The sequence below is a fragment of the Eptatretus burgeri genome, chromosome 2 (genome assembly GCF_056783735.1).
Source record: "Eptatretus burgeri isolate ZD-2024b chromosome 2, Ebu_testis_v1, whole genome shotgun sequence".
NCBI lineage: Eukaryota > Metazoa > Chordata > Myxini > Myxiniformes > Myxinidae > Eptatretus > Eptatretus burgeri.
The window spans coordinates 86493291-86511978 of record NC_140962.1 but is presented as its reverse complement, the minus strand read 5'-3'; the positions used below and the strand labels follow the sequence as shown (position 1 = coordinate 86511978).

Sequence of the window (18688 nt, the reverse complement as noted above, 5' to 3'; positions counted from 1 at the left end):
ACGGGTGGGAGGGAGTTGTTGATGTCACCGCAGGGTTCTTCTTCCTCTTCGCAGAAGAGGGAGAGGGACGTCTCCATTGTTTGCTCCCTAACTATTAAATCGATCCACAGCGCATCTCATCGATTTCAAAACATTTAAACAATCGAAGGTGAGCTATCTCGGGAACATGCACTTATCGACATCGCTGATTAAGGGAACATGTATGTTGTGTGCAATTGAATTCCAAATTCGTAACACTACCCCCTCCCCTTTTTACAGACTCATCCCGAGTCGTCAAATTTTCGTGTGACCAGCATGTGTAAGTTTTCCCCGAGTACGTTCTACCTTTGGATCCCTGAGTGCCACATTTCTTTATACGTGTCCCAAAAATAAATAACCTAATGCGCTGCGTAACAAACAAACAAACTCTCAGACTCATTCGGACAACTGAACTAAAATTGCCGGCGCTAAAACAAACATGCAGGTGGGGTTCCACGTATTTACAATCTGAACTTATCCATTACATTACATTACACGAACCATGGCCCAGGACTTGTGATCTGTGAAAGGTAAAAGGCAAAAGTCGTTGCAAAGTCTTTGGTGCAGGGGAATCGATGGAGATGGTCGCAAAACACAAAAAAATGGACTGGGTGCACAGGCTGCCTGCAGGGCAGTCCTCACAAAACTGGATGGTCCTGGTGCGCATGGTGATGGATGGACACAGGGGCAAACGCAAACAAGGGCTCGCAGGCATGGGGTCTTGGCAGAGGCAGGCAACTTGGCATGGAAAGGTAAGCCCATGCAGAACAGGCCGCTGCAGCACAACAGGCTGGCAGGTGAAGCTGGCCGACCTCTGGTGTGATTCCATCAGATCTGGAGGGAGTGCGGTGGTGCCGGCCGCTCTGAAGGCGGGCTCGGACCGAGTCTACTGTCTCCCCCCACTCTATCACCTTTGCCTGTCTCTGTCCATACCCACTCCCTTAATTTGCCACACAACACAACAAAATTTAGCCCCTCTTTATTTTTATTTCCCTTTTATAATTGTCTCCCTAGCCCCTTTTATTGTGTTTGTCCGGCTAACCTATCCTGTCAACCTCGCCTACTCCCAACCCCTATGTTCCCTCTCTGGAGGGGAATAGGGAGAGACTAGCGTCCTGTCTCGAGGCCCAACAAAGTCTCAGAATGGCCTTCTTTGAGTTCAGCGATCTACCAAGGTGAGTCCAGTGGCCTACAACGAGCGAAGGGATGGATGGTGCGAAGGGGTACATCTCCTATCTACCCTAACATTCATTAACCTGAAACTACCCCGGGGCTTTCCAAAAACGCCTCACACTTTAAAACTATCGGTTCTAAAAACCATGATTCCCGTCGCCTGTGTTGGTGTCCATTATAAATTTGGGCCTTGCCCTCAAATTTTCATACGTGCCCTCGCACAATTTCCTGGCTGGGTAGCGTGGCTCAACTGGCAGGAACTCCCCCTCTGCCAAACTCTAACCATGGCACCCCCAGGCCCGCAGGCTGCCTCCGAGCCTAGCTGCTCCCTACAACGCGGGGGGTTTCCCTCTCTAGCATTGCCCCCCTTCCGATGCCCACGTGACGTGTTGATGTCCCGGGTCCCTTTCCGAGGGTCGCCCGTGCCCAGTACACTGCCCCCATGGCATTCTGGTGCTACGGGTCCCGTTTCTGACGGGTCGTCCGTGCCCATTACACTATCCCGGCCCCTCTTGGGCCCTTAGCCTACTCTGGCCGACTCGTCCGGTGCCTGGGGTCCCCACTAAACAAAACTCACCTTTCCACAGCCATGCTCCCAGCCGGTCCATGAACTCTTGCACCCCTCCAAACGGGTTTTGTGCCTTCTCTCGACACCAACAACAAAACGACCTCCTTTTAGTAAATTTGAATAACCCACGAGCTAACATTAAACTGACCCCGAGGTCACTTGGGTGGGAATCACTCCTCCCCCCAACCAGTCATTCGCACCATGCATACCACATTCGCTCCACTCGCACACTTGGGCCCACTGTCCTACACTCATTCCTCACACACTTTCCATTTTGCAACTCACACCAACAATCCACACTGCCATCCTTCAAACTAAATCCCCTGACTAACTCGTGCTCCCTCGTCATCCCTGAAAACTCATGCACGTTCCATTGACTCTACGTAGCTAAGCTACGTCTCCACTACACATTTCCATGTCTGTCCATGTCTCCAAAAATCCAAAAAAAATTCCCATTTCCGAAATCTGAACTAAAATCCCTCTAACTAATCCATTCCACAGGCTCCATGAGGTACAACCCATGTCCCCATGAAGCCATTTCACAAACTCTAACCCATCCTCCTAACTAGTACTTCCTGTGCCCCCAACAAGGGGGTCTTCCACCCCTTGCCTGGGAATCCTGTTCACCCGAAGCGAGGCTTGCTTTTCTCAACTCTTTTTTTTTCATAATGCGCACCACCAGCGCGGCAGTTCACAGCCGCGCTCTTTTTTCCGTGACGTCATGGCAGCTGCTTGCGCCCCGCGCACCTCGTCCCTCTTGGACGGTACCGTCGGGCAGGAATTCCCTTCTGCCGGATTCCAAACATAGGTGCAGCCATGACGTCACTCTGCGCATCTCAAAGCAAGCCCCGCGTTTCGAGGGGTTCCCCACGCGAACACATGTGCTCTGCTCGTCGGAGCTTTACAAACACGCTCGCGTAGAGAACCCATCCGGTCCAAATTCCGAATCCAGCCTAGCTTCTGTCCGTCCGCGGGATCGGCTAACATCCACCGCTGGCGTTTCCGGACCGGGTTTCACCTGTGCAGCCGCGGACGTGGCGGCCTTGTGCGTAGCACAGCACGGACCCCGCGCTCGCTGCTGTGCAAACCCGCACGGTTCCCAATTCAGCTACGGCCGCGACTCGGCCCTTGTCCTTCATCTGGTCCCGTCGTCGTCGCCGTTCAACGCACACACTCCTGCGTGCCATGACGCTCACACACTCCAGCATGGCACTCAAACACGGGGATGCGGTTGCGTTCTCCCGCATACAGACTGTCATCTCCCTTACACTCAGCGACCTCACACACGCTGTCTCTCTCACATACCATGCTTCACTCACTCGTGCCGTTTCCCTCGCACACGGTACTTCACTCATACACGGGCTTCCACTCGCAGAGGGGGTTTCACGTACAGACGTCATTCCTTCCACACGTGGTGCTTCTTCCTCACACGGAGTGCTGGGAAGCACGCACCCCAGCACACTCGTGATCACACCACTCACACACGGGGTCTGTTTCACACACGGTGTGCGTTTCAACACGCCCGCTGCACTCACACCTTTCACCACACACACCGGGCCAATCGCACTGGGGAATCGTGCCACTACAAGGGTTCCCGGGGCCTCCATACCCCCAAGCTCCTTGTGCACCCGTCAACAGCACTCGCCCCCTCTAACTCGCTCGGCATGACCAAACTCACCTGGTCGTGATTCCCTTCAAGGGAGAATAGCGTCTCCCTCCATTCCCGAAGGAGGCCATCCAGCTGCTCGCACCGGGTCACGAGACAGTCTGCCAGCTCGCCCCCATTAAGCCTCGCTACGTGTGTGTGTGTGTGTGTGTGTGTGTGTGTGTGTGTGTGTGTGTGTGTGTGTGTGTGTGTGTGTGTGTGTGTGTGTGTGTGTCCATCTTTAACCCCGTCCAATTCACCCTCTATCTCCCGTGTCTGTACATTTTATTTCTGTTGTCTCTGCATGTCGATTAGTTTCTGTTTCTTTCTGGCTCCATTTTCCTTCCCATCTGAGTCATTCTTCCTCTCTGAGCCCCATTAACTGTTCGTTATCTTTCCGGAGTTTTTCCATCTATGTGGACTCCAATTTTGCTCTCTCCTCAAGTTGATTAATTTAAAACTCATATTGTTTTTGTTTCCTTTCCCACTGTTCCTCTCGTTCTTCCTTCTCCAATCTCATCGTTTCTTTCAATTGGCTTAGTTCTTTTTCCCGTTTCGTTCGTTGTTCGTTCTCTATCTCCTCGCACTCCAACCTATTTTTTTTCCTTCTGTCATCAGTTTCAAATTCATACTCTTTTTGTTTTCTATTCCACTGTCTCTCTTGTTCCTCATTCTGCAATATCGTTATTTCCTTCAATTGACTGATTTCTTTCTCCTGTCTCATTCGTTCTTCTTCCATTACTCTTTCCTGCATCTCATTCTGTAGTCTGGCCTTCGCTTCCAGCTGTTCGATCTGTACAGTGTGGTTCCTTCACGTTTCATTCTCCGTTTTCGTTCTTTCTTCTCTCACCATCCTCAACTCGTTTTGTGATTCCGTCTCTTTGTATTGGTGTTTCTGTAACTCAGAAGCTTTATTTTCTAATTCCTTTCTCATCTCCACACACTCCAACCTTGCTTTGGCTTCTAACTGTTCAATCTGTACAGTGTGGTTCCTTAACGTTTCGTTCTCTGCTGTCGTTCTTTCTTTCAACGTCCTCAGTTCATTTTGTAATCCTATCTCTTTGTTTTGGTGTTTCAGTATCTCAGAAGCTTTCCTTTCTAATTCGTTTTTCATCTCTACACCTCTTTCACATTCTTTCTTCCTCATTTCATCCATTTCCCTCCTGTATTTATTTAGGTATTCCAGGCGATCCTCTTTCAGCTCCTGAACTTGTTCCTGTGCATCGGCCAATCGTTGTGCTTCCGTGTGCACATAATCCTTATGAACCCAGTCTGCGTTGGCTAAGTCCTTTTCCAACCCCCAAGTTCGTTCCTGTTCCTCGGCCAATTCAGTTTGCAATGTACTGCCGTCGCCCTGCCTCGCCTGCCATGCCCCCGTGGTTTGAACCGGTGGGCGGGGGCGCTTCCCCCGCTGTGCAGTGCGGCTCGTTGCGCCAGTAATAGCGGCCCGCTCATGCCTCGTGCCGCACTGAGGTACGGCCGCGCCTCCATCTTGCGACTCCGAGTTTGTTTGCCGGAAAAGTTCCTGCACAGGCCGCTCCCACTGACGACTATTCGTGGTGCGGTTATAATAATAAAACTGAGAACCAGGTACATTGTTGCATCGCCGTATTTCCCAACCTTCTGGTACGGGTCCAACCCTTATGGCGATGGCGTCCTGCACCATGGATTCTAACATTTCCAAATCCATTCCTAATCCCTCCTGCCGCTGCTCGCCTTGGCTTGAACATTTTACGTGCTGGGAATAAAATTTATAACGCTCGTAATTTGGGGACACGGGGGGGGGGGGTTTGCTCCGTCTACCCCTGATCCGACTCCGTGAATTTTGCTACGGAGGCGGAGGGGCCGAATCGCACTCCTGACAACCAATTGTTACTGGCCGGGGGGTCAGCCGCCAACCGACCGCTCTGAACGGACCTGCAAGTCGAGTCGGCCCGACCGATCGCCCGGAATATAGATTGCCGCCCGGATAACTCCGAGCGACGGGTCCCTGTACAAGAACCGAAATACGCCAATCGGCAGATTACGTGGGGTAGGGTCGATTGACAATCTTCAATTTACCTAAATACCCACGTGATCCATATACCGGGGTATTCCACCCTCGACGGAACTCGTACGGAACAAACCGCCGAGGCGAGCCTGTCTGTGCGCGATTCCGAGTGGCGAAATCGCCGAGAACCGTCGGTCCAAATGTCTTCCTATTACGGCAAACCAACGGCTTTCTAACTCCCAACACACGAAATGTTCAGTCAATGAGGGAATGGACGCAACGAGCAGGTTTACATTCACACAAGGACATTTATTATTATGAAACATGCATGCAATTAAATAAGGCAAAACACGTATGCAATTATACAAGCAACAAAAGCACGACAAAAGAACTACAACCGTCTACTTATTATGTACAGTCATTTACACTTAACAGCAGTTCCTACTTATTAGACGGGCCCACGGACACACGTACGTACACACACCCAAGAGATGGTGGCAAAGGCCTTTACTAACGAGCTCCAGCTTGGAGGACAGGTGAGCTGAAACTCAGAGCTTGACTCGAACCTTTCCACCTCGTGTGGTCTTCAACTTGTCCGGACCCAAGCGAGAGCGAGCTGGATCCAATCGCGCGATCCTTCCCGAGCTCCCGCAAATCCTCCCGCGCTTCTCAACACGTGCGGTGAGACGAGGCGCCGATCCTTCCTGTCGATCGTCGCTTCCCCGAGGATCCAACTCCAAGAAGAGGCCGATGCGTCGCACCAAGCCGGGAAACAAAATGGAGAACGAAAAGCTCCACGAACCAAGAAGAAGAGGAAGGAGAGGAAGAAGAGGAAGAAGCCTCCACTCGCAGCTCGAGCCGAACAACCGGCTCAAGTTCCTTCCAAAACAAAGCAGCAGCCGAAGCTCACTGAGCCAGCCGAAGCAAAAAGCTTCCGAAGGCCTCAAGCCAAGCAAGCCAAGCAGGACCCGATGGCTGAATGACTGCTCTCTCCGAAGCAAAAAAGCTTACTCCTCCCCTGGGACTCAGCACACGAACTCTGCACATGGGACTCAGAATGGGACTCTTACGAACTCAGCCCACGAACTCAGCCCTACCACGGGACTCCCACGGGACTCTTTTTGAACAAAGAAAAGATGTCCTCTTTATCCTTTGCACCCCCTCCCCCACACCCGGTGTGACTCATGCCCTCATGATCCACCCTCCGCTCAACCACGGGTGGGAGGGAGTTGTTGACGTCACCGCAGGGTTCTTCTGCCTCTTCGCAGAAGAGGGGGAGGGACGTCTCCATTGTTTGCTCCCTAACTATTAAATCGATCCGCAGCACATCTAATCTATTTCAAAACATTTAAACAATGGAAGGTGAGCTATCTGGGGAACATGCACTTATCGACATAGCTGACTTAGGGAACCTGTATGTTGTGTGCAATTGAATTCCAAATTCGTAACTATATGTATATATATATATATATATATATATATATATATATATATATATATGTATATATATGTATATATATATATGTATATATATATATATATATGTATATATATATATATACATACATATACATATGACCGGGCGTAGTGGCGTGCGCCTGTAATCCGGCTACTCGGAGGCTTGGGTTGGAGGATCACTTGAGGACGGGAGCTCTGCGCTGGGCCGCGCTATGAGAGGGTGTAGGGCAGCCCGGAATCATGGCGAAACCCAATCCTTATCCCTGTGTCGTAAGAGGCGACCAGGGTTGCGTCAGGAAGGGCATCCGGCGTAAAACCTCTGCCAAATCAGTATGCGGATCATAACGGATGATCCTCTGTGGCGACCCCTAACGGGAACAGCCGAAAGACGCACAACACATATATATATATATATATATATATATATATATATATATATATATATATATATATATATATATATATATATATATATATATATATATATATATATATATATACAGTCGTCCCTCGCTATATCGCGGTTCACCTATCACGCCCCCGGTTCATCGCGGGTTTTCCCTTGGAACCTAACTAATTTTTTTCTGCGGATTCCCCCGGTATATCACGGTAATAATATATAAAATATAAATTATAACGCGTGGTGCTCGACCAGTCACACAACGCACGAGACAAAGTCATAGAGCGCACTATTCATTTCTCCTTGGCGCTGATTGGCTGCTGCCCACGAGGCACACTCTCGGGTATCGCGAGAACGGCCAAAGAACTGCAGGGGATGGCTGAAGCATGGGATCCCTCTATGGTTCGGGCGTTGAAATTCAAGAACGCTATTGATGGCGCAATGGAAACCAACAAAACCCTCCTCACTACCATGAAGAAACAATGCCAGCAACTGCCCATCACAATGTTTTTCCAACGTTACTGAGTTAAAAACGTGTTTTCACTGTTTTTTATTCCATTATTAATGGAATTTTTTATTCCATTATTAACGCATTCTTCCTCAGCAACAATCTTTTGTGAGCTCCGACGCCTGCCTTTTTTGAGAGCACACGGGTCGTCATGCTAACCGTGCGCAAGTGGGCGGGGTTAGCTTGGGGCGGACTGCACCCGCGGAGACGGCCCGGAGATATAAAACGAACGAGAGGTACGTTCTGGGGAGAAAAGCGAAAGAGGAAAAAAGTGGAGAGGAAAGCAGGGGCGAAAGGAAAGCGGGGGCGAAAGGAAAGCGGGGGCGAAAGAAAACGGGGCAAAAAATGAGGTGAAAGAAAGCCAGGAAGGAAAATGGGGTGAAAGAGAACGAGAAGTAAGCTTGGGCAAGTGAGCGTGTGGTGCGCGTGTGGGTGTCTGACCAGTGCCAACAACGAGACAATTCATCCTTCCCAGTGCTTGGGCAAGTGAGCGTGTGGTGCGCGTGTGGGTGTGAGCAGCGCCGTCAACAAGTGAGGGACGGGTCAGTCACCAACAACACCAGCATCGAAACCTGCGACAGACTATCTCGATGCCTTCCAGACTTCGACTGGCATTCAAGGCTGTTCGCAAGAGGGTGCATGGCAAGGCTGGGTACTGGCGACGGATGTGACACGCACGCACACATTTCAGGATGCTTTTACTTAATGGATGACTACTTTCTGGTGAGCGAGACGATTCTCCCCCCCCCCCTAAATGATCTGTTGGGTACCCATGTCTGTGTTTAGCTGTAAGTAAGTCAACCCCCAATAAGCATCTGCTCTTTGTCTCTTTCGTGGCATTTTGATTGATTTTATTTTGAAATTCATTCTTTATTTACCTTAGCAAATAAAAAGTTCTTTCCATTTATTTATTTTATTATTAATAAATTATTTGTCGATTTCCAACCTGTGCGTGTTTGTCCTTTCCTTCCATTGGTCTCGCATTGTCAGAACCTCGATAGACTGGGAGGTAATTACCACAGATTTGACCAAAAATCGTCGGCACGCACCAGCGGTTAAAACGCTCGGCTGCCCGAATTAAAATCTAATCGAGATAACATTGGTGCTTTGGCGAGGGCACGCTCCCCGCTCAGGTAACCATGTGGCCTCAAGTTAAATGGAATAATTAGATGGTGGACACTGGAACTCGTGGTTGACTGTGTGGCGTTGGTGGTTCTAAAACAACCCACCATACCACAACGTTAATTGTGAGCAGTGGCCCCAGGTCTAGCTCTTCCGAGGACAACCGGGGATTAATCCCTCTGAGTGACAAGCTGGTGTCTCGGTACCCGTGGCCACAACAATATGTAGTATTTGTTTTTTTTAACTGAGTTGTACTTTTTTTTTTTCTACAAGGGCTGATTAAAATAATTATTTCCCCCCGTAAAGACCACATTAAATAAATTGCATCATGATTGATACAGCTGAAATGCTGATCGTTGGAGACATCTTGTTTTATCCCTATATTTCTCTGAATAATTTTGGAGATCTTTTCCAAGAGCATCAATTAACGAAGAACAAGCGCGTGCATCAACAAATTTCAAATGGACCCCGTTTTGACACTGACCCCCATTGGCCTGTCTCTTTCTAAGTTCCCTACCGTTACATCATGTTTTTTTTCTTCTTATCCACTGCGCCGTGGTAGCTAACACACCCCGTGCTCAAAAGGCCGATAACTCCAGGTGCCGAGTTGACCCCGACAGGGTCCGTCCCGAACACCCTGGGAACCGGCACGACTGCCACCGACACCAGCTCACACACGACGATGGACGTAGCCTCTCCCTCCAGCGCAGGCCCGGACCCACACACCACGGTCCGACCTCGCTCCCACCCAGAGCAGGCTCGCCCGCCGTCCCACATGTCGCAAGCTCGAACACCTGGATACGCCTGCTCAGGTTAAGCCACCTGTATGTCCACCAGAGCTGTTGCTGCGTTGTACACTGTCGGTCTCGGGCGTGCCAGGAGAACTCCCACCAGGTCCAACAGCGCTCCCATGTGCGCCATATCGCAAACCGTGGAGGTTGCTTCGCACACCACAGACCTTAACCTACCCCCCTTTCAGCCCTCTATCTTGCTCGTCACATGGACGGCCTCTTTCCACTGGAGCTGAGCGACATTCACATCAATGCAATGCTCCTCTAAGCCATTTCCCTTTTTTTTCTTGTTTGCCATAAATTCATCAAGATCTTCTTTCATTTTTTTTTCATCAATTGTTCATTATTTTTATTCATTTGTTCATTATTTTCTCCATTAATTGTTTTAACATGGCCTGCAACAACAACATGCCTTCCTCCTGGCAAGGCAGCTCAGGAATGGGGGAGGTTCTCACGAATCCCCACCACCGGTTTGCTCCCTTTATCCTTGTGGCCTCCTCATAACACTAAATCTTGCACATCTGCAATTTTGTGCAGCGGCCTTCTTCCCGCGCACGCCTAAACAATTCAAATTTTTTATGCCTCCGCACAAAAGGTGCCGGAAGCATTATGTTTCCGGGTTGTCCGTCCGTCTGTTCGTCCGTCCAGATTTTCGTTTACGCGATAACTCAAGAAGCAAGTTGTAGAATTTCATCAAACTTGGTAAAAAGGTAAAGTAAGACGGGGCAATTAAGTGATTCGATTTTGGGCCAGATGTGATAAAGGTCAAGGGTCAAAGGTTAAGGTAAAACTCTGAAATTTTACTGTTTACGCCCTAACTCAAGAAATATTGGACAGAATTTCATCAAACTTGGTACAAAGGTAAAGTTAGACAGGACAATGAACTGATTGGATTTTGGGACAGATATGATAGCACATGAGGTCTTTGTCTTTGATTTTGAATTTGTTTTTCATTCTTTAGATTCTTTTTTTATATTCTGGCCTTCTGTTTCCTTTCCTGAACTGTTGTATCTGACCTACTTCCTTCTTCCTCTTTGTGTCTCTATTCTCTGTTTCCATGGTGGGATTTGGCTTCTATTTGTTTGGCCTGGTTTTATTTTTCCTCTTCTGGTGTAGTTTGCCCGTTACTTTTTCTTGAATGAATAGTGTTGCTGGGAAACACACGATATTGATTTATTTCAAGGTGGATGATGTTGAAATCTCTTTTCTAATTGAATGGTTGGTCCGCCTCACTAAGATTTTTGTCCGTTTGTTATTTTTTTTTCTTCGTTTTATCAGTTTTACCTCTTCTATTTTGTTGGCCAACTCTTCTTCCAACCTACACTGCTCTTCATCATCTTCACCCTCCTCCTTCCCTTCATTCTGCTGCATCTCCCTTGTTTTTTCTGCCCATCATCATCTGCCTTTTCCACTCTTTTCCCCTTTGTTTGTGCCTGAGTCACCTGATCCTTGTCTCTGAATCGATCTTCCCTCTCTTTCTTGGGGACACCCTTGTTCTCTCCTTTTTCCACACTTTTTCTCTGCCACCTTTGGACCGGCTCTTTGTTGGGGTTTGGGTCCCAATCTTGAGGCACAGCCAAAACGTCCTCTCGTGCCATCTCAGCCAAATCCCTGCCAACCCTTTATTCACCTTCAAGCGAGCACTTAGCACCCCTTGCTTTAATCTCTCTTGCCACTTGTTGCCTTGCCCTCGATGTAATTTCTTCTATTCTGTCTTTATCTAGATATATTTTAATTGTTGGAAAAAAATAACCTTCTGAAATTTATCAAGGGGGACTGTCTTCACTCTCGTCTAGGGCGTAGCCAGGCTGAGGCAGACGAGGCAGTTGCCTCGTCGCTCATTTCCTGAAATATGATCTGGCCTGAGCCCTCTGGCCATCTGAGCTCCCTGGGGAGTAAACTATCAAAGCTACCCGGCAGTGCTCTGAATACTCTTATCTACACTCCTATCACAATACCTAAATAGGACAGTTCACCTCTTTTCGCCTCATCGCTTTTGGACCTCTGGCTACGCCTTGCTCGTGTCCAATTTCGCGTCTTTTTTCAGCTGGTGCCTGAACCGCTCACTCTTACCTTTCCTCCCCCTTGCCTCATGTATGGAATACATTCTGCATTGGAGGTTATCTCCTTCTCCTCAACAATCCAGGTTTCTGTTTGTAGTTTTCATCTCTGCAGTGTTATCTTTGATGGTGGAGAGACAGTCAACACCCTTACAGATTCTAGCTTTGGTGCATAATCATGACTCTTTTCAAGGTGATGTTTTTCTTCGCTTGAGAAGGTGCAGTCTTTTCTTTTTTACAGTGCATTTTCCTGCTGCTCTGAGTGGCCGCCCAGACGTAGGGTTTCCCTGATAGAAGGCCTGTGACCCTTTACTCGAGATATTTTTCTCCTCATCAACACAAGATGTTCCGTCATTTTTCCGTGCCCCATCTTCATTACCTCCTCCTGTTCTACTCAAGGCCCCTCTGCCCCAGGACTCGCCGTGCAGCTCGCCCAAGATGCTGGATCATGTGGAAGTCACACAGAATTGCGCTCTGCTCACTTTTCTTCCATCTTCATTGCCAGGGCTGGCATCTACCATCAGGGTCAATACCCCGGAATGTCCTGGTGCCACGATTGACACATCACCATGGTCTGCTTCACAGGAGAGGCACACACACACACACACACACACACACACACACACACACACACACACACACACACACAGACACACACATGGACAGAGACAGAGAGAGAGACACACAGAGACACAGACACACAGAGAGAGAGAGAGAGAGAGACACACACAGACAGAGAGAGAGAGAGACACACGCACACACAGGTGGAGAGAGATACACACACACACACACACACATGGACACAGAGAGACAGAGAGAGAGAGACACACACAGACAGAGAGAGAGAGAGAGAGACACACGCACACACAGGTGGAGAGAGATACACACACACACACACACACACACACACACACATGGACAGAGAGAGAGAGACACACACAGACAGAGACAGAGACACACACACAGACAGAGAGAGACACACCCACAGACACACAGAGAGAGAGAGAGAGAGAGAGAGACACACACACACAGACAGAGAGAGAGACACACACACACACACAGACAGAGAGAGAGACACAGACACACACACACAGAGACACAGAGACACAGAGAGACAGAGACACAGACACAGACGCACACACAGGTGGAGAGAGATACACACACACACACACACACACACACACACACGGAGAGACGGAGAGACGGAGAGACGGAGAGACGGAGAGACGGAGAGACGGAGAGACGGAGAGACGGAGAGAGGGAGAGAGAGAGAGAGAGAGAGAGAGAGAGAGAGAGAGAGAGAGAGAGAGACAGACACACAGAGACAGACAGACACACACAGACAGAGACAGACAGACAGACAGACAGACAGACAGACAGACAGACAGACAGACAGACAGACAGACAGACAGACAGACAGACAGACAGACAGACAGACAGACAGACAGAGACACACAGACAGAGAGAGAGAGACACACACACAGACAGAGAGAGAGAGAGAGAGGGAGACACACACACAGACAGAGAGAGAGAGAGACACACACACAGACAGAGAGACACACAGACAGAAAGAGAGACACACAGACACACACACACACACACACACAAACACAGACACACACACACACACAGACAGAGAGACTCGCACACACACACACACACACACACACACACACACACACACACACACACACACACACACACACACACACACACACACACAACGCCAGATCACGTGTCAGTAAAAATAATAAAGAGCAGGGCATCCCGTCGATAATGTGATTTGACGTTTATTTTGCTTTTGCAAGATAAAATAATAAAAATTTTAAAAGCACTCCATTTGACCTCGAGCACCAGCACGTGAGCGGTCGTATCAAAATAAAAACCAGACACGTGCCGAGACTCGGGATCTATTGTGCCTGATGAAGCTGGCTGTGAATCTGGTGAAATGTTGCCTGAGACCGCGTCTGCTCTCGCTTTGTTGCTCAAATTAGCGGAGTCGATCTAGTTTTTTTTTTTAATTTGAAACGCGTTATACTACACTCTCCTGACATCAATTAACTATAATTTTGAAGTCCTTTGAGTTTTAGATCTCACTCCTGATACCGAATGTCGTGTCCACGCCAATTAAGACTGATGCTGGACAGATGGACCGAATTGGCTTTTACTCCTTTGGACATGCCAATTAATGGCCCGGCCTTGCGTGCGTGGGAATCACAAGAAGCACACGAGGCTCTTAACTCTTAAAACCAATGGGTTTATTTCCCAAACCAAATAACAGGGGTGGTGATCATGATTCTGGAGACGACGGTGGGTTGAGGTGGGAAGAAAGGGGGGGGACATGGAATCGATTGATAAATAATTCTATCCAATGACAATAAAACCGATGGCACCACACACCAGACTTATTCACAGACAGGGTAAGGTAACGACAATTGGGTGAGGCCTTAGCTGATGGTGGATGAGGAAGCAGGCAGGAGAGACGACCAGGCGATGATGTAGGAGACGAAAATTAGGCAGGATGATGAACAAGCAGCAGGAACGACCAAGCAGGAACAAGGCAAAAGCAGGAACACGAGAAGACAGGCAGGCAGGCACACTCCACAGAGAGTGGCAGGACCACGGTCAAAAGGGAGGTTCCTCCTTGAGGTCATCCACCAACTGCCTTTTTTTCTTTCGAACCTTCGTTCCACCTCTCTCGCTCCTCCCCTCCAAGAAGATGAACTCTGCACTTTTGGAGGCATTCATAACTCCGCCCCTCAGGAGGTGATGAAAAGCTCCTCCCCTCGCTGTCTTGGACAACAACACCTCTTTCACTAGAGCAGGGGTCGGGAACGTGTGGCTCGCGAGCCAGGTATGGCTCTTTTGATGATTGCATCTGGCTCGCAGATAAAATTGGAGTTTGAAACTTGGAAAGCCCAATATTTCTCGCAGAGGCTTTACCTATAGTTTGAATGGTGTCGTGCTTCATTCACGTGCAGGGCTGAACTTGGCAGAAGGAGAGAAGAAAAAACACCTCCGAATTGTCTGAAGCGGTTTTTGTTTCGTCCATTCATGCGGCCGACGCGAGTAGTGATTTCGGTTCCTCCAATGACGTGCCGCCGCCGAGACGCGTCACGGAATTCATCTCGACCAATCACGCGCCACCGCTGAGGCGACTCGTGATTTCGGTTCCTCCAATGACGTGCCGCCGCCGAGACGCGTCATGGAATTCATCTCGACCAATCACGCGCCACCGCTGAGGCGACAGCATCCCAGAGTCGGCCGGCCGCGCCGCACCTCTCGAGTATGTCAGCCCGTGCGCAGGCCAGCCAGACTCACTTGGGTCAACATCTCCCTCTCTCTCTCATTTGCTCAAAGCTAACCCTTCGACGAAGAAGATGGCGAAAAGAAAAAAAGATGAGGAGTATCGTACATTTCAGGACGAATGGGCCGAAGAATTCGCCTTTGTGGAGAGAGCAGGTCCTGTGGTGTGTCTAATTTGCAATGACAAAATTGCATCGATGAAACGGTCGAATATAAAGCGGCACTTCGACACACGCCATGCTAACTTTGCATCAAAATACCCTGCGGGAGACAGCAGAAAGAAAGCGTGCCAAGAGCTACTGAGCAGGGTGCAAGCCAGCCAGCAGCAATTCCGCGTGTGGACCTGGCAAGGTGACTATAATTCCGCCAGCCTTGCTGGATCGTTAGCAATAGTGAGGAACGGAAAACCATTCACAGATGGCGAGTATGCAAAAACGTTCATGCTGGATGTCGTGTCGCCAATGAACTTTTTGATGATCTTCCGAACAAAGACAAGATAATCAAACGGATACAAGACATGCCTCTGTCGGCAAGAACTGTTCATGATCGTACCATCATGATGGCAAACCAAGTGGAGGAAACGCAAGTGAAGGACATAAATACAGCGCCGTTCTTTTCCCTGGCTTTGGATGAGTCAACAGACGTAAGCCATTGTCGCAGTTCAGTGTGATTGCAAGATATGCTGCTGGTGATGCACTGCGCGAAGAAAGTCTTGCTGTTCTGCCAATAAAAGGGTCCACAAGAGGTGAGTATTTATTCAAGTCTTTCATGGAGTTCACTCATGAAAAAAATCTACGAATGGATAAACTTATCTCGGTGTGTACTGATGGTGCTCCGTGTATGGTGGGGAAAAACAAAGGATTTGTGGCCGTGAACATGAAAATGGACCCATCCTAAGTTTCCATTGCATTCTACACCAGGAGGCACTTTGTGCTCAGATGTGTGATGGGCAGCTTGGCGAAGTGATGTCGCTGGTCATTCGTGTGATCAACTTTATTGTTGCCCGAGCCTTAAATGCTCGCCAGTTTAAAACACTGCTGGATGAAGTTGGAAATAACTATCACGGTCTGCTTTTGCACAGCAATGTGCGTTGGTTGTCAAGAGGGAAGGTGCTTAGCCGTTTTGCGGCTTGCCTGAACGAAATCCGGACTTTCCTTGAAATGAAAGGGATTGAGCATCCTGAGCTAGCCGAAACTGAGTGGCTCCTCAAGTTTTACTATCTCGTGGATATGACTGAACATCTGAACGAGCTCAACGTGAAAATGCAAGGCATTGGAAATACAGTGTTATCCCTTCAACAAGCCGTGTTTGCTTTTGAAAACAAGCTGGAGCTCTTTATCATGGATCTTGAAACAGGTCGTTTACTACATTTTGAAAAACTGAGACAATTTAAAGATGCATGCACAGCAAGTGAGCCCACTCAAAACTTTGATCTCCACCAGTTAGCTGGCTTCACATCCAGTCTCCTACAGTCATTCAAAGCACGCTTTGGAGAATTTCGTGAGCACACTCGTCTTTTTAAGTTCATCACCCATCCAAACGAGTGTTCACTGAACACAGCCGACCTGAGTTACATTCCTGGTGTCTCCGTCAGAGATTTTGAAGCAGAAGTGGCTGACCTGAAGGCCTCAGACATGTGGGTGAATAAGTTCAAGTCACTGAATGAAGATTTGGAAAGAATCGCACGACAGAAAGCAGAGTTGGCGAGCAAGCACATGTGGACAGAAATGAGAAAACTTCAACCCGAAGACGAGCTGATTATCAAAACTTGGAACGCGCTTCCTGTCACATACCTCACACTGCAGCGTGTGAGTATTGCTGTATTGACCTTGTTTGGATCTACGTATGCATGTGAGCAGTCATTCTCACATCTTAAAAACATCAAGTCCAACCTACGATCACGTCTAACGGATGAAAGCCTCAACGCTTGCATGAAGCTTAACCTCACCAAGTACCAACCAGACTACAAAGCCATCAGCAAATCCATGCAGCACCAGAAGTCCCATTAATGGTGAGTATTATAACAACATTATTTAAAAGAATAAATTCAGAGGCTTATTATACTCACATTTAGTTGAATTCAGTCTTAAAATATATTATATGGCTCTCACTGAAATAGATTTCCAAATATTTTGCTTTAATGGCTCTCTGAGTCAAAAACGTTCCCGACCCCTGCACTAGAGCCTCACCTCGGCACCTCGCTCAGAGGGATTACAAGGAGTTGCACGTACAATTCCTTACCTTAAACCCGAACTAATTATTACCATGCACAATCCCCTATATGGTACACATTCAAGCAAGATAATCCATAAGCTAACATTTCCCAACTTGATCACATCAAGAATGGTTAACTATTCATACACAGACCAAACGATTCAATACATTTCTATCTGTTCTCAGTTAATATATAACCCCCCCCCCCCGCCCCCAACGTAATAATATCTTTGCACTTTCAAGACCATTCTGCTTGATGAATAAAAGGTCTACCTGTCTGTCTTTGTTTCCTATCTCCTCTCTTACCACTTTGTGCATTGTCAGTCAACCTCAAAGCCATACTTAACAATGTTTTGCAATTTTGTTTCAGTCGTCCAAATTTGCTTCCAACTCCTCCATTTATTCCACTCTCTTGAGTCAAATGTAGACTTTTCTCAAAGCGTTCACCATGCTGGATTATGTTCTGGCATTCCATTGGGCAGTGTTTCCGGCACCACTAAATCACAGGATTGCTGTTCTTTCATAGCCCTCCTGTCTTGTCAATTCCCACATTAACCCATCACACATCCTTGACAGGTATATCAGATAGTTACAAATACAGTAATGTATTTGTGTACTTTCAATATTTTTACATTGTTAATATGTTTATAGTGACCATTTTGACATGCCACTCACTTTAAACTTTAAACACACTTTTGCACTTTCGAGACCATTTCTTTTTTCTTTATTCATGGAGAATTAAATGGAGGAGGTGAGTTGTCTGTCTGTTTCAGCACAATCGGTGTTTGACTTGTGATGTGTAGTCTTGCTCCACACAAGTATTTATGGAAGAAACACAATTATTTATGATATTTTGTACAGAAATATGAACTAACAAAATCTTGAGTATCACTGATGGTAAACAGGTATCCAAAGGTGGATGGAGGTTATGTTTTCAGTCCTGTTTGACTATGAGCAGGATATCTCAAAAGGTTATGGACAGATTTGAATGAAACTTTGTGTGCAGATTTGGTGTGTGACAAGGACCGACTGAATCAATTTTGGTGAAGATCTGAATCCAGATATCAGAATTAAAAAGAAACTTTAAAAGCGATTCTTCAACATTGAAAAATGGAGCCAAAAACGCTTTGGACCGATGATGACAAAACTATGGGGATGAGTTGGTTCGATGACAATAACAAGCCAATTCGATTCGACCCAACGGGGGGGGGGGGGGGGGGGGTTGGGATGGTAGTTTAATGCCTTGTCTCGATTCAGAAGTTCCAACACCCAAAATTTGTGGCCGAGAGGTGCGACAGTTCGGTCCTGAAAGAATAACTCACAAACGCTTAAAAAGATGTCTATCGATTTTTATTTTTTATTTTTGCTGTTTAATCTGTGTAATCGGTGTAATTTATCATTGGTGTGCTATCCTTTGAAATTTCTCCTGTTTAGT

At 47.8% G+C, this 18688-nt stretch overlaps 1 protein-coding gene across 8 annotated transcripts in view; it reads left to right on the top strand.

Moving 5' to 3' along the window:
• Positions 1 to 18688, top strand: part of LOC147032489 (polypeptide N-acetylgalactosaminyltransferase 14-like) — a 157209-nt gene that overhangs the window by 48831 nt on the left and 89690 nt on the right. The window lies entirely within an intron of this gene.